This window comes from Zingiber officinale, chromosome 2B, assembly GCF_018446385.1.
Source record: "Zingiber officinale cultivar Zhangliang chromosome 2B, Zo_v1.1, whole genome shotgun sequence".
NCBI classification, from domain to species: domain Eukaryota; kingdom Viridiplantae; phylum Streptophyta; class Magnoliopsida; order Zingiberales; family Zingiberaceae; genus Zingiber; species Zingiber officinale.
The window spans coordinates 1,169,240-1,184,314 of record NC_055989.1 but is presented as its reverse complement, the minus strand read 5'-3'; positions in this window follow the sequence as shown (position 1 = coordinate 1,184,314).

Below are 15,075 nucleotides of genomic sequence, written 5' to 3'. Positions count from 1 at the left end.
TATCGGCCATCTTCAATTGGTTATTGATTCAAGTCAATTCGTGCAAGGAAAAAGATGTCGGCAATGAGTAAGAATGATGTATCAATTTATACCTGATGCATGAACGGAAATAACGGGTCTCTTCATAGCGGTGCGATAGTTAAAATATAGAGTATTGTCATATGAAATCTTGGGATCGAAACTCAGCGTGATCGAGCATAATCTCTCCCATGTCTTGGCTATTTACACTAATGACTAGTAGTCACCCGTGATTTACCTCCTCCGTATTGGCCTAAGGACGGGTTGACGGGGACGCTGGGGGCGAGCGAATCGCCTTTTGCCACATGAACAGAAATAACGGAGTCCCTTTGGATAGATTTAGTGGTTAGCACATGAAGTGTTATCATCATAAGATCTAAGATTTGAATTTCGATAAAGTTGAGATAAATACTTCTTTTATGTGTTATTTAGTATTCCAAAAATTGATAGGTGATTTACCTCTTTCGATCTTTAGACGAATTGACGAGAGCACTGACAGGGCCGTCTCAACCATTCTTGAGGCCCTAGGCGGAAAAAAAATCAAGGTTTAAAATTTCGACCTTTGCCGAGGTTTCGATCCTGGTCCAGAATGATACGATTTCGGTACCATATTATGTCGTGCCAATATAGTTTCGATATTTTTTAAATATAAAATATATTAATTAAAAAATAAAATATTTAACATAATTATTTAAAAAATAAACAAGATAAAAAATAATCTTTTAAAAAGGAAAAGATATGAAAATAGATAAATAAATATATAAAAATTTGATTATAATTTTTAAATTAAAATAAATAAAATATAAAATTAATTAGATAATTTTATTAGAATTTAATAAAGTCTCTTTAGATTATTTTTATCATAACTAGGAGTTGATTAAAATAATTAACCTAGTTTAATTAAAAAAATATGAAATTCGACACCACTCGCGAGCCCGCACAACTTCGGCGCTGTTGCGGGGTTGCGCGACCAGCCATGGCCGCGGGGATTGCATGACTTTTTAGGCGCGACCACGTTGGCTGTGCGACCCCTCTGCAGTGACCGCAGGGTCGCACTATGCCTCCGCTGCGGCAATGAAAGGGTTATGCGACCCCTTCGCTACTGTTGAAGGGTCGAGTGGCCCCTCTACTGTGACCACGGGGGTCGTGCAACACGTCGCACCTGTCGTGTCGGTGGCGGTCGCCAAGTGAAACGAGACGTTTCGCCCATTTCGCCCGTTTCGGCATGACACTTTAAAGCATGAAAAAAAATAATATTTTTTTTAATAAATATTATTATAAATATTTAATTTTATTAGTTATAGCAAAAAGTTAAATTTATCACCCTAACAACCCAACACGACTGATCTTACATGCATCTGTAAGGATATAAATCGGGAAGCTGCAATTGGTCACTACGGGAGAGTATTTTTCTTGGTTTTACCGAGATTCGACACCTTACCCATTGCAACAATATCTATCACGTATTAGTCAACTCAACTATGTCCATGGGGTGACATTTATTTTTATTAGTAAAATTTAAAAGGGCAATTTCATATATTGCCGATGATTATTTATACAATTGGAAGTAGTGACCAACTAGGCCACGTAGCAATAATTTTATCTTATGTCAAACCTAAAAAATAAAAAATATTTTATATTAACTAATATAGAAACAAGTAATAAATTATTGTAATACTATTAATATACATTTTAATTAGAATTTTTTTTAAAAAAATATCAATTATTTTTTACTCCAAAAAAGGAAAGTCTCGACATAGTAGTAAAATTAATGTATGACCTAGAGGAAATAGATTTGAGTACTAGATATAGTCACTACTGTTTTTTTATCAATTTTAACTTTGATAAATTATTAATAAAATTTATTTATTCAAAAATATTTAACTAGTGAATTATTAAAAAAGTGAAAGGAAAATAAAATTTAAGAAAGAAACAAGACGATAATGTTAAATATGCTTTTAACTTTGAAAAATATTTTTATAAAAAAATATTAATTAATTATAATCAATAAATATTTTTAATTTATTAACAAAATTTAATTTTGATTAATAAATAAAAATTTTAATAGTAAAAAATTTTAAATTACTAATTAAATTTTAATAAAAAATAAAAAAAAATTATCAACCAAATCTAATTTTAATAGTAAAAAATTAAAGTTATTAATTAAATCTAATACAAGTAAAAATAAAATAAAAACTATCGAGATTTAATCTATAAAAAATTTAAATTTTTTATCAAATATAGTTTAGCTAGTAAAATATTAAAATTATCGATGAACATAAATCTCGACTAAAATTTATTTTAACTAAAATTTTAAATATTTAATATCTAAACGCATATGTTTTTAGATTAATATTCATATTTGATTTATATAGCTATATATATAAAATTTGTGGGTCCCAATAAAATAGGGGCCCTAGGCATAGACCTTAATGACCTATGCCTTGAGCCGACCATAAGCACCGAGGATAAACATATTCATCTTTTATCAGTGAACGGAAATAACGAATGCATGAGCCACGCCATGGTCAGCCACGCCATGGTCGCACCTTTTGTGTTTTTTTCTAGGGATGGAGATGAGTTGGATTGTTAATTGGGTGTGGGCCCTGCAGCTGTTTTTCACAATTTGGTCTTTGCTAATTGGTGTGAATGATATGGTCCATGATGGCATAGGTGTGATTTACAAGTTTGATTTTCAATTATGGTCCATGATGCATTAAAGAGTATTTTCTCTTCCGAGGTTGGTTGTTGGACGAGGAGTCAATTAATTGTGCGTTCTAATTTATCAGGATGATTTATAATTTTTTTTTTATAATTACTCAACTATTTTTTGGTATTATTTTTATTATTATTCCGTCTAAATTTCTCACTTAAATTTTAAATTGATTTAACACTATGTAACAACTATGAAATCATAACTACTATACAAATAATAATTATGATTTTATAATTTCTACAATGTAAATGTCATGTGAATATGTCAATCCGTATTGTAAAAGTTACAATTTTATAGTTATTACAATGTGAATAATAGATGAACATATATTGAATTCACATTGTAGCATCTAAGAAACTATAGCTATGTTGCAATATGAATATTTTTTAATAAATTGAGTATGCATTGTAGTATTTACGAAACTCCTTTTTCACTTTTACCCTAACATCTTTATCCAAACAATCAACCCTTAAACTAATATATGTAAATTAATTGACATCCAAACAGCATGAATGATAAGTGAACAAGGTTGAATTCATATTGTACGTATTATATAATAAATCATAGTTATTATAATATAAATATTTTTAAATAAGTTAAGTATATATTATAATAATTATGAAATCGTAGTTATAATGTAATAGATGATAATAATAATAATAATATTGAAATTTTTCTTGTGAGTTTTTTCGTAACGATATTTCTTAAACACCTATGCCCCATTCTTGGGGGACCAAACCCCACGACACCCACCACTCTATTATTTTATATCACTACAGCCAAAATCCACGCTATCATCGTCTTTTTGTTTATTATTTTCAAACAATATATAATATAATCTCCATATTAATTAATTATATAAATGGAAAATAAAATAAAAACACATCAATTATAATAAATATTGTATATATCCTAGGCCATTAGAATAATAATAATAATAATAATAATAATAATAATTATTATTATTATTATTATTAATAAGAATGGGTGACTAGCATGAAGAACATGTTTGAAGCATGTAATTTGCTTTCGCGATTTATATTAACATGTAGGGCCTCTAACATTTTGTTTGTTAATATTCAACAACTTAATTGATTAATGTGAATGGTTGATATTAATGATGGTTGCTTGGTGATTAATTGAGGGAGAGAAATTTAATTAATTATTTATTTTGGGTGATGCATGGGAAAAGATGCTCGATTAACTAGAATGTTTATATATATATATATATATATATATATGTTAGGCGACGTTTCGTGTGTGACCATGAGTGACACATAGACGTGATGTTACCATCTTGATTTCTTTGTAAAAAATATTTCTTTTATTCTCTCTCTCCTTATGCCTTCTACTCAAATCAGCGGCGAGAGAAATTTCTCAAATTCTAAATTTTCCTCGTCGCTCTCTCTCTCTCGCTCTCGCCTCTTCCTTCGTCGTCGTCTTCCTTCACAGGATGCTCCTGCTGGGCAAGCAAAGGCAAAGGCACTGTAAGCTACTTGGACAACTTATAGTCACATGCTTTTCTCAAGTTTGCTGGAAGCTCGAGAAATTGCCACCGAACACATACCCTACACTGGTTTGCTTACCACTCTTCTCCATTCTCGATCATAAGTTTTTTTCCACTCCACTGTCTATTTTTCAGCTTGTACAATGATATATCATACAACGGACAATCCCTAGTTGCTTTCTTACCTGCAGCTTTTGCTTATATGATTTGTACGGAACTGCCCAATCATTAATTCTCACATTTCATAACCAATGGTAATTCATTTAATTTTAATTTATAATTCCCGACTATAATCCTAACATATATTACAAGGATTTATGCAACAACATAAAAGGCCAACGCCTGTAGTCACTTCCCACATATATTCTCTTTATTGGACATATAGCTGCTACAACGCAGTAGCAGCTACTTTCAATATTAGCTGCTACCGTTGTAGCAACTACTTGGAATGTTAACTGTTGCAACAGTGTAGCAGATAGCCACTTCGATGACTAGATGCTATAACGTTGTAGCTAGGGGTGTCAATTCGGGTGGGTCGGGTTGGGTTTTTTTTTTTTTTAACCCAACCCGAACCCGACTCGAACCTGAGTTCAACTCGAAGCAGCTAAACCCGAACCCGACCAACCCGATCAACTCGAACCCGACCCATATAACCCAAAAATCTGATTCAAAACGATTTTTTTGGACTATTTTCCCTATAATTCTTCACTTTTATCTCAATACTCCATCATTGTCATACAAACATGATATTAATATACATAAAAATATCTAAATTTTTAAAATAAAATTTGATTTAACCCTAGAAAATCCCACAAAACCCTATATTTAAGTCAACCCGGGTCAACCCGAACCTGACCCGACCCAACCCGAAAATTTTTAACTCTCCAACCCTCCAACCCGAACCCGACCCGAACCCGAACCCGAAAATGCCCAACCCAAACTTGATTTTTTGAGGGTCGACTCAGGTTGGGTCGTCGGGTCAAGTTCATTTTTGACACCCCTAGTTGTAGCAGATACTTGGAATGTTAACTGTTGCAATGATATAACAGCTACTTCGACAGTTAGTTGCTACAATATTGTAGCAGCTACTTCAACAGGTAACTGCTACTATGGTATAGTAGCTACTTCAATGGCTATCTGCTATAACGTTGTAGCAGCTACTTTGACGACTATCTGCTACAATGTTATTGCAACTACTTCGACTGGTAACTGCTATAATGGGGTAGCAGCTACTTCGACGGCTAGCTGCTATAACATTATAGTAGCTAATTAGAATGTTAACTGCTAGAATGGTGTACCAGTAACTTCGATGGCTAGCTGCTACAACGTTGTAGTAGCTACTTGGAATGTTAACTGCTGCAATAGTGTAGCAGCTACTTCGAATGTTAACTGCTACAATGGTGTAGCAATTAATTCGACAGTTAGCTGTTACAACATTGTAGCAGCTACTTCGATAGGTAACTGCTATAACGATGTAGTAGCTACGTTGACGACTAGCTGCCTAGCTGCTACATCGTTATGACAACTACTTTGGCGGTGTAGTAGCTATAACGCTATAGCAGCTACTTCGACGGTTAGCTACTACATTATTGTAGTAGCTATTTTTGTTATGTATATAAACATTGGTAAAAATTTATTTAAAATCATTTTAATCTTTAATTATCTTTAATTCTAAGATATTATTAAGATTTATACTACAATGTACAAGAACTAACTGCTACATGTTGTAACAGCTACTTAGAAAGTTAACTTCCACAATGTAGTTGTAATTTACTCTTCATAATCTGTATTGTTTATACATGATTTTAAGTGAAATATTTAATTAATATAGGGCAAAACAATGTTGTCTTTATTGGTCATCAGCCGAGTGTTTATGACACTTGGATGGAAACATCTACACAAGTTAATCAATTTAGGGGCGCTATACACCAGTCCTTCGAGAGTAAATATGATGCAATATGAGCTTTTGAAGCTTACAATGTATTATCTTACAACGTTATTAATCTTTTTATTTTAAATAATGCATTATATTTATTTTAGTTGTATAAATTGCAGCAAACTTACCAATTTGAGGAGCTTCAATTTTTCACATTTCATTCAATGGTAAGACGTTTAAATTTAAGTCTTAATTTCTGCACTATCTTTTACAACGTGTAGAAGTTACTTCGGTAAATAGCTTCTACACGTGGTAGCAGCTACTTCGACATATAGTTGTTACAACGTTGTATGAGCTGTTTGGAATGTTAGCTGCTACAACGTTGTGGCAATTACTTGAAATGTTAGCTACTACAACGTTGTAGCAGCTACTTCAACGGATAACTGCGACAACGGCGTAACAGCTACTTTGACACTCTAAACAACATTTTTTTTGTTCTATAATTTGCAGAAAACTTGTCCAACATCATTTTTCATAAACCATTCATTGGTAAGGCTTTTCAAGTTAGCTACTTAGATGCTACTAAATTGTTAATAGACATTTATATTTGTATGAGTTTTAATTTTTTATATCCAATATTATAGTTCGCATGTTTGATACATATTAATACTTTATGATTTAATTTGTAATTGCTACAACATGTATCAACTATCAACAAGATAGCTGCAACAACTTGTAGTAGCTATCCGACACTCACTATACAATGTTGTGGCAGTTACTTGGAATGTTAGCTACTACAACGTTGTGATAACTACTTTGATGAATAACTGCTACAACGGTGTAGCAGCTACTTTGACACTCTAACAACATTTTTTTTTACCATTTTTTTGTTCTATAATTTGTATAAAACTTGCCCAACATCATTTTCCACAAACCATTCATTGGTAAGTCTTTTTAAGTTAGCTACTTAGATGATACTAAATTGTTAATAAACATTTATATTTGTGTGAGTTTTAATTTTTTATATCCAGTATTATAGTTCACATGTTTGATACATTTTAATATTTTATGATTTAAGTTGTAATTGCTACAACATGTATCAACTATCAACGGGGTAGCTGCAACAACATGTAGCAGCTATCGGACAATAACTGCTACACAATGTAACATTTACCCTACTATAGTTGTTCACATTATAGTAGCTACACTACATTTGCTGCTACACGTTGGAGCAGCTAGCTGACACCAATTAATATATGATAACTCATGAATTATTATTTTAATGGAGACCTATCTACTCTAATTTATTAATTTGTCACTTTCATAGAATGACCACTCATATCCGTTATAAACCATGAGTCGTGAACATAGGGAAAATCTGACTTTGCTAGAAGGGCAAGTGAGCAACTATGGGCGTGTGATACTCCTATGCCTAAATTTTACAGCGGCCTTGTTTTCCTATAAAATGATGGTGTCGCAAAAGGACGCTTCTCATTATCGCGTCCACATTATCACTCTTTTATGAGCCTTATCACTTTCTTTGTCATTCTTTGTTTCATGACACTTTTACGGGTAGCATAACTATCACGTCATCTTCCCTACACCACCTTCGTCATCTGGTTATGTGTCTTCCATGTTCTATTCTTTCATCTTCCATACCGTGCGCCTCTATGAATTTCAAGAATCCTCTTATGTTGATATGATCTGCCAAACTTCTCCCACAACTACGCGAGGTAAATGGAAAAGACAAGAAGGGTGATCAGCTAGTGGACTAGCATATTCTTGGAATGTCATGGTGGCTGTCTGTAAAAGTTAAATTAGATGTCAATGTTCACACATCTACACCTGCAATACAATATAACAAAAAGTTCCCCGACTCGCCGTTAAATTCTGTCAAAGAAATACATCAGATTTTAGTGATAATCTTGATGATACATTAAAATGTTAGTGATCGACCGGTAGCAACTAACTCTCCAACTATTTGCTATACGTTGTAGCAGCTAGGGCTTATACGTTTGTCGTTGTAGCATAAACCCTATTAAAAATAATTTGGCAAATAATATTTTCTTTCATTGTGAATATTGTTTATAAAATTAAATTTTTTGGTTATATAATGTTTTTAGCAACTTCATTTTCTACCAGATAATATCCCTAAAAATATTTTTGTTATGTATACCAACTTGGGAAATAATTATTTAAAATCATTTTAAGATTTAATTATCAGTAATCTAAATATATTATTAAGATTTATACTACAACGTACAACAAGTAACTGCTACACGTTATAGCAGCTACTTGGACAGTTAACTTCTTCAACATGTAGCAGATACTTGGCAAGTCATTTTATTTAAAGTTGTAATTCCCTTTATTCCTAATATATATTGTTTATACGTGATTCTAAATGATCTATTTAATTAATATAAGGGAAAACATATGTTATCTTTATTGGACGTCAGCCGGGTGTTTATGACACATGAATAGAAGCATCTATACAAGTTAATCGTTTTAAGATCTCTATACACCAACCCTTCTAGAGTAAACAGGATGCAATAAGAGCTTTTGAAACCTACAATGATAAAAATCGAGAGAATACCTCCATTACATCGAGAGGAAAAAAAAAGTTCATGTGCATCCTCAAATATAGCATCAAGTTAAAAATCGAAGAGAAAACTATCAAAGACAAATAAATTTAGAAAACTAAAAGATGCATTCGAAAAAATAGATCAACGGTTAGATTCTCTATAAATTAGTGATGAACATTATATATGATATTTGAAGTTGTACTGTTTATAGGTCTTCTGACTTAAAATCTTCCACAATATATTAACTTTTGAACAAATTACTTACGAAGATTAGACATTTATATTTGTCTTGTTATCATTGTTTCTATCCAATACTATAGGTCGCATGTCTGATACTTTTTAATGTATTATGATTCAAGTAATAATCACTGCTACAGTAGCAACTAATCCAGATAGCTGCTACCACATGAACATTACTGGAATGGCTTGTTGTAGTAGCTATTGGACAATAGTTGCTGCTACTACAATGATAAACTTGTGTTGTAAAAGCTATGTAACCGTAGATGCTATAACGTATTGTACAAGACTGAGATTGATCAACCTACAGTATAAAATTAAAAGTAAAAAATACTGATTATATTAAACAGACAAAATACGAAAGATAGTAATTATAAAACACCAACAAAATAAACAAGGAAAATCAATATAACAAAATGAAGTGCTACAAAATAACTAGTGATGGCAACGAGTCCGGGTTGGGACGGGTTTGGCCAAACCCGAAATACGCCCGCCCCGCCCCGCCCCACGAAGCCGGCGAGGTGGGTCTGGGTTAGACCCATTAGACCCGTCATATTTATTTTTTTAAATTTTTTTAAATATAAAATAAAAAATTTTAAAATTAATTAAACATTAAATTTATTTTCAATATTTATATTAATAATATTTTGTAACAAAAAAATTATCATAAATTAAAATATATCAATTTTGATTCAATTAAAAATTAATTTCCAATTTTTATTTAATTAATAATTAATAAAAAATTATTATACAGGGCAAGTTCGGGGCGGGTCGGGTTAAACTCGGGGCCCACCCTGAACCCGCCTAAGACCCGTTTAGGCAGATATAAACCCGCCCCGCTGGGACGGGTTTGTTACGGGTCTAGATTTTAATCTGCCCCATTGTCATCCCTAAAAATGACTTTTCCCTAGCCTAAGGACTTATAAGGTGAGCCCCTAGCATTCCATCCTTTCCAGCAGATTGATGGTTGCTTTAATAGTTGTCTCGGTCTCCACCAGTGTTTGAAGGGCTCGCTTCAAGTAGATCACCGATTGATCCCGCTTTTATTGCAAAGATGTCAGTAGTTTAGAAGGGAGGGAGCCGAAGAGTCTTCCCAAAACCCCAAAGAAGAGGAAGATGTTGATTCATTGATTAGTATCACGGGCGCAGAACAAGGTATTGTTGTCTTCCCTCCCAAAGGAGAAGTCATTATCTGAAATTGAATGGTTTAGCATAATGAAGGATAAAGGATTTAGGATGTTATCTTTATAATGGTGTAATTTCATCAATTCCAAAGGTAAAGTGTGATAGATGTTGAAATTTATTTCAGAGAGTTAAAACCTCATTTCCAAATATCACATTAAATGAAACAAGAGGCAGATAAGTTGGTGAAATTTAATAATTATAATCAAGAGGTTGTTGTAGCAGTTACTAATCCATAACTGCTACAACAAAGACTTCATGCTATAGCTGTTATACGTTGTAGCAGTAACTGTGCAGTTACAGCTACAACGGGTAGAATTTTAAAATTTTGGTGAATAAAAGTTTATTCAACCCATTATAAAAATAGATTGTTGCATACTTTTTCATTATTGCATAGGACTTGTAATATTTTCGTTAGAATAATTTTAAGCTACGACACGTTATAGCAACTTCTATACTATAGGTGCACGGAAGGATTCAAGGGCCGACAGTTGGTTATCCTTGTCTTTACTCTTTGTCTTATCTTTTCACAGGTTTTGATGAGTTGTAATGAGTTTTTTGATGACCCTATTTATAGTATCGAAAAGACGCTTCCGTTTGAGATGTCTTTATCAAGAGTTAATGTTGTTAGATCCAATTTTCCTATAAATCATCTGTCAACCTAACTTTCTTTCACGCTGACTAGCCATTCTTCCTCTTATACAATGGTTTTAGTATAGTAAACTTTTTTATTCACCCCATTATAAAAACAGATTGCTGCATACTTTTTTATTAGTGCGTAGGGCTTACAATATTTTCGTTGAAGTAATTTTAAGCTGCGACACATGTAGTAGCTTCTGTATCGTAGGTGCACGGAAGGATTCAAGGGCTAACAGTTGGTCATCCTTATTTATCATTATTCTCTGTCTTATCTTTTCACAGGTTTTGATGAGTTGTAATGAGTTTTTTGATGACCCTATTTATAGTATCGAAAAGACGCTTCTGTTTAAGTTGTCTTTATCAAGAGTTAATGTTGTTAGATTCAATTTTCCTATAAATCATCTATCAACATAACTCTCGTTCATGCTGGCTAGCCATTCTTCCTCTTATACAGTGGTTTTCGTATAGCTCTTCAAGGATCATGTCTTGCTTTAGCAGGAAGACAAACCCCACTTAGAGTGGTATTAGAGAACCCTCTAACGATGAGGATTCAAGCTCTATGTCTTTTGTCTTTGAAAAATCATCTCTATCAGAAAACTTGTCTACTTCTCGATTTATATTATCCATCATTCATCTATTATATATATCATTCTTTCCTTAAATTTATGAATTTTTTAAATTAATCCAAATATGTATCTTAGTCTAACCATGAATTATCATGTTGTTTGTGGCTATATTAAGATTCTCACATAACAACGGAATCAGGCGAGGAATGAGTTGGATGCTGCCCTTTTACGAGAAAAAAAGAATCAAACTGAACTTGTGCAGTTACGACGACAACCGTCCCAAGTTAATGTTGTATTACAGGATGCTATAAATCAAATAACGGAGTGAAACATCTTTTCCTGTGAAGTTTAGCCTAACATCTCCCTATTGATGTTGCCTTTCTACACGAGGAAAAGAATCAAACTAAAATTGTGCAAGTGCGATGATAACTGTCCTAAGTGCGACATTCTTTGTGTGGAATATCATTCTTAGCCTAACATCTCCCTATTGATGCTGCCCTTTTGCGAGCGAAAAAGAATCAAACTAAACTTATGCAAGTGCGACAACAACTGTTCCAAGTTAATGTAGCATTAGAGAACGCTAATAATCAATTGATTATAGTATTAGTGTTTGTATTAACTATTTGGCTTTAGATTTTCTTGCTTGTCCTATGTTATTATCTTTGTTTAGAATATTAATATTATTCCCTTTCTGTATATCAACCCAACTAAAGTCTCCGACTATTTCTTCGTGTACACAAGAAGTTAGTCTGCATCTTAAATCAATAATAGATCATATTAATCTCAATTTTTTATCTAGATCAAATCAAGTAGCTTCTACACGTTGTATCAGTTATTGTCTAAATAGCTAGAAGCTACTATATATTGTAGTAGCTATTGCTACACATTGTAGCAGCTTGTAAGCAAAAGCTGCTACAACGTATAGTAGCTAGTTGACAGAAGCTGCTACACGTTGTAGCAGCTTCTTAAGAGTAGCTGCTACATTGTGTAGCAGTTACTGCAGATTAGCTGATACACATTGTAGTAGCTACTCCAGAGCTACTGCCGATGCATCTAACAAACCGTAATCTCTATTAATAATTCAATGGTCACTTATATAATTTAAAATTAATATATTTATGAAGACACATCAATTAATTAATGACGACTTATCAAATTTTGTCCATTGATCCGTGACGTCCATAGAATGACCACTCATAGCTGTCATAAACTATATGGCTGGTCATACCTGCCATAAATCATAACCCGTAAACACTGGTAAAATCCTACTTTGTCAAAAGGGCAACTGTGGGCTCGTGAATACAATTATTCCCAGATTGAATAGAATAGTGCCATTGTTTTCCTATATAACAGAGGGAGGCTCCTTTCATGCATCCAAAGGTAAACGAGTAGCTTATGAATGTATTGACGTCATTTTCCCCACGCCACTTTCTATTACATCGAGTAGTAGCTTGACAAGACATTTATAGTAGTTTTACAAAATATTTACACCACCTAGACAAAAATGATGGGGTAACTTAAATTTCCATCAGTTTTACAATCAATTTACACCTCCAGCTTGTCAGTAATCCATTGTTTGCTAGTAAACATTTTATGACAAACATTAATACTAAATTCTCTCATTCCAGCTTGCCCAAAGTTTGTTGGTCTACATGTTATAGCAGCAACAACCGACTAGCTGCTACAACATGCACTAGACAACTTGACAATACAATTACAGGTGATTTACAATAGATTAATCTATCTTTTATTTATCTCTTGTGGTAGCTACTATCGATAAGCTGTTATATGTTGTAGCAGCTACTCGATAGTAGCTGTTATACCGTGTAGCAACTACTCGAGAGTAGCTGCTACACCGTGTAGTAGTTTGACAAGATATTTACAATAGCTTTACAAAACATTTACACCACCTAGGTAAAAATGATGGGGTAACTTAAATTGTCATTAGTTTTACAATCAATTTACACCTCCAGCTTGTCAGTAATCCAGTGTTTACTAGTAAACATTTTATGACAAACATTAAAACTGCATTCTCTCATTCCAGCTTGTCTAAAATTTGTTGGTCTACATGTTGTAACAACAACAACTGACTAGTTGCTACAACGTGCACTAGACTGCTTGACAATATAGTTACAGGTGATTTACAATAGATTAATCTAACTTTTATTTATCCCTTGTAGCAGCTACTGTCAATAAGCTACTACATGTTGTAGTAGCTACTGTTGATTAGCAGCTATACATTGTAGCAGCTACTCGATATTAGCTACTGCACCATGTAGCAACTACTCGAGAGTAGCTGCTACACTGTGTAGTAGCTTGACAAGATATTTACAACAATTTTATAAAATATTTACACCACATAGGCAAAAATCATAAGGTAACTTAAATTGACATCAGTTTTACAAGAAATTGATACCACCAGCTTATTAGTAATCTAGTGTTCGCTAGTAAAAATTTTATGATCAACATGAAAACTATATTCTCTCATTCTAGCTTGTCCAAAATTTATTGAACTTTAGTACATTAAACTCTCGATGTACCGTGTAATAAATACAACACAATCTAACTTAAAAGATAGAGTTAATTTTACACTCTTAATAATTTAATTGCAACCAAAAATATGGAGATGTATAAAAAACCTAGATAAACAAATACTTATGATTTTACTTGTGTTGGACCCGAGATTATAGATACGTCAAAGTCTCTTGACATTAACGAATATAGTCCTAAATACCACATATCGTAGTAAGATGGGTCCATATTTTTAAAAAAGTCCACTTGCATTAGGATAAAGTTTGTAACCAATACACACTACAATCTAATGCATATTGATTTCTTCAACATGACAGGTACTGACATAACTTTGAAACTTAGATGTGTACAGTTCTGAGGTTGCAAGTGAGTTATAATGCATATAGTAAGCTTCTTGGAGATCTATGATTAGTAAGTGCCCGTGATTGACTTGTCATTGTCAGTGTTTGGTGATAGATTAAATGTCTCATAAAACAACATTTCAAACAAATCCTGTGTATGCAGACACACATTGTTAGAGGAATATATAGAGAAAAAAAATTTGGTAGTAGCAGTTGGTGTTATACTTACAACAAAACTAACCGTACAAAATATAGATGACCAATATGGTATGTCAAAGGTTTTGGCTTCCTCTGCAATTATTGCAAAATATGCATTTATGCAATCACCATCTGTGGCAACAATCCAATAAAAAACACACAGGAAAGATGACATATTCAATGAAATCTTTCCGTTGGACTATATTGCCTTTGTCGTAGCTCTACATAAACAAAAAATAAAATATGTCCATAAATTATTTTTACAACACTAGTACCTATTGCTGCTACAATTGAAGCAGTTACGGAAATTATATGTGTTATAGCAACTTCTAAATTAGATGGTTGATTTTATTCAACAATATGAAATATTTGTTTGACTATACGATAAGAAGATAATTCCAATGTAATTTATCCTTGTGTTCAAAATAGAAGTAATAACATAATTCAGTATATATTTATATTACAGTAAGTGTTTAACTCAACAAACATTTGACTTACTTTAGCTGACTCAGTTTCAATTAGGGGTGTTAATTCGGGTGGGTCGGGTCGGGTTGAGTTTTTTTTTTAACCCAACCCGAACCCGACCCGAATCCGAGTTCAACTCGAAACACCTAAACCCGAACCCGACCAACCCGATCAACCCGAACCCGACCCATATAACCCAAAAATCTGATTCAAAAT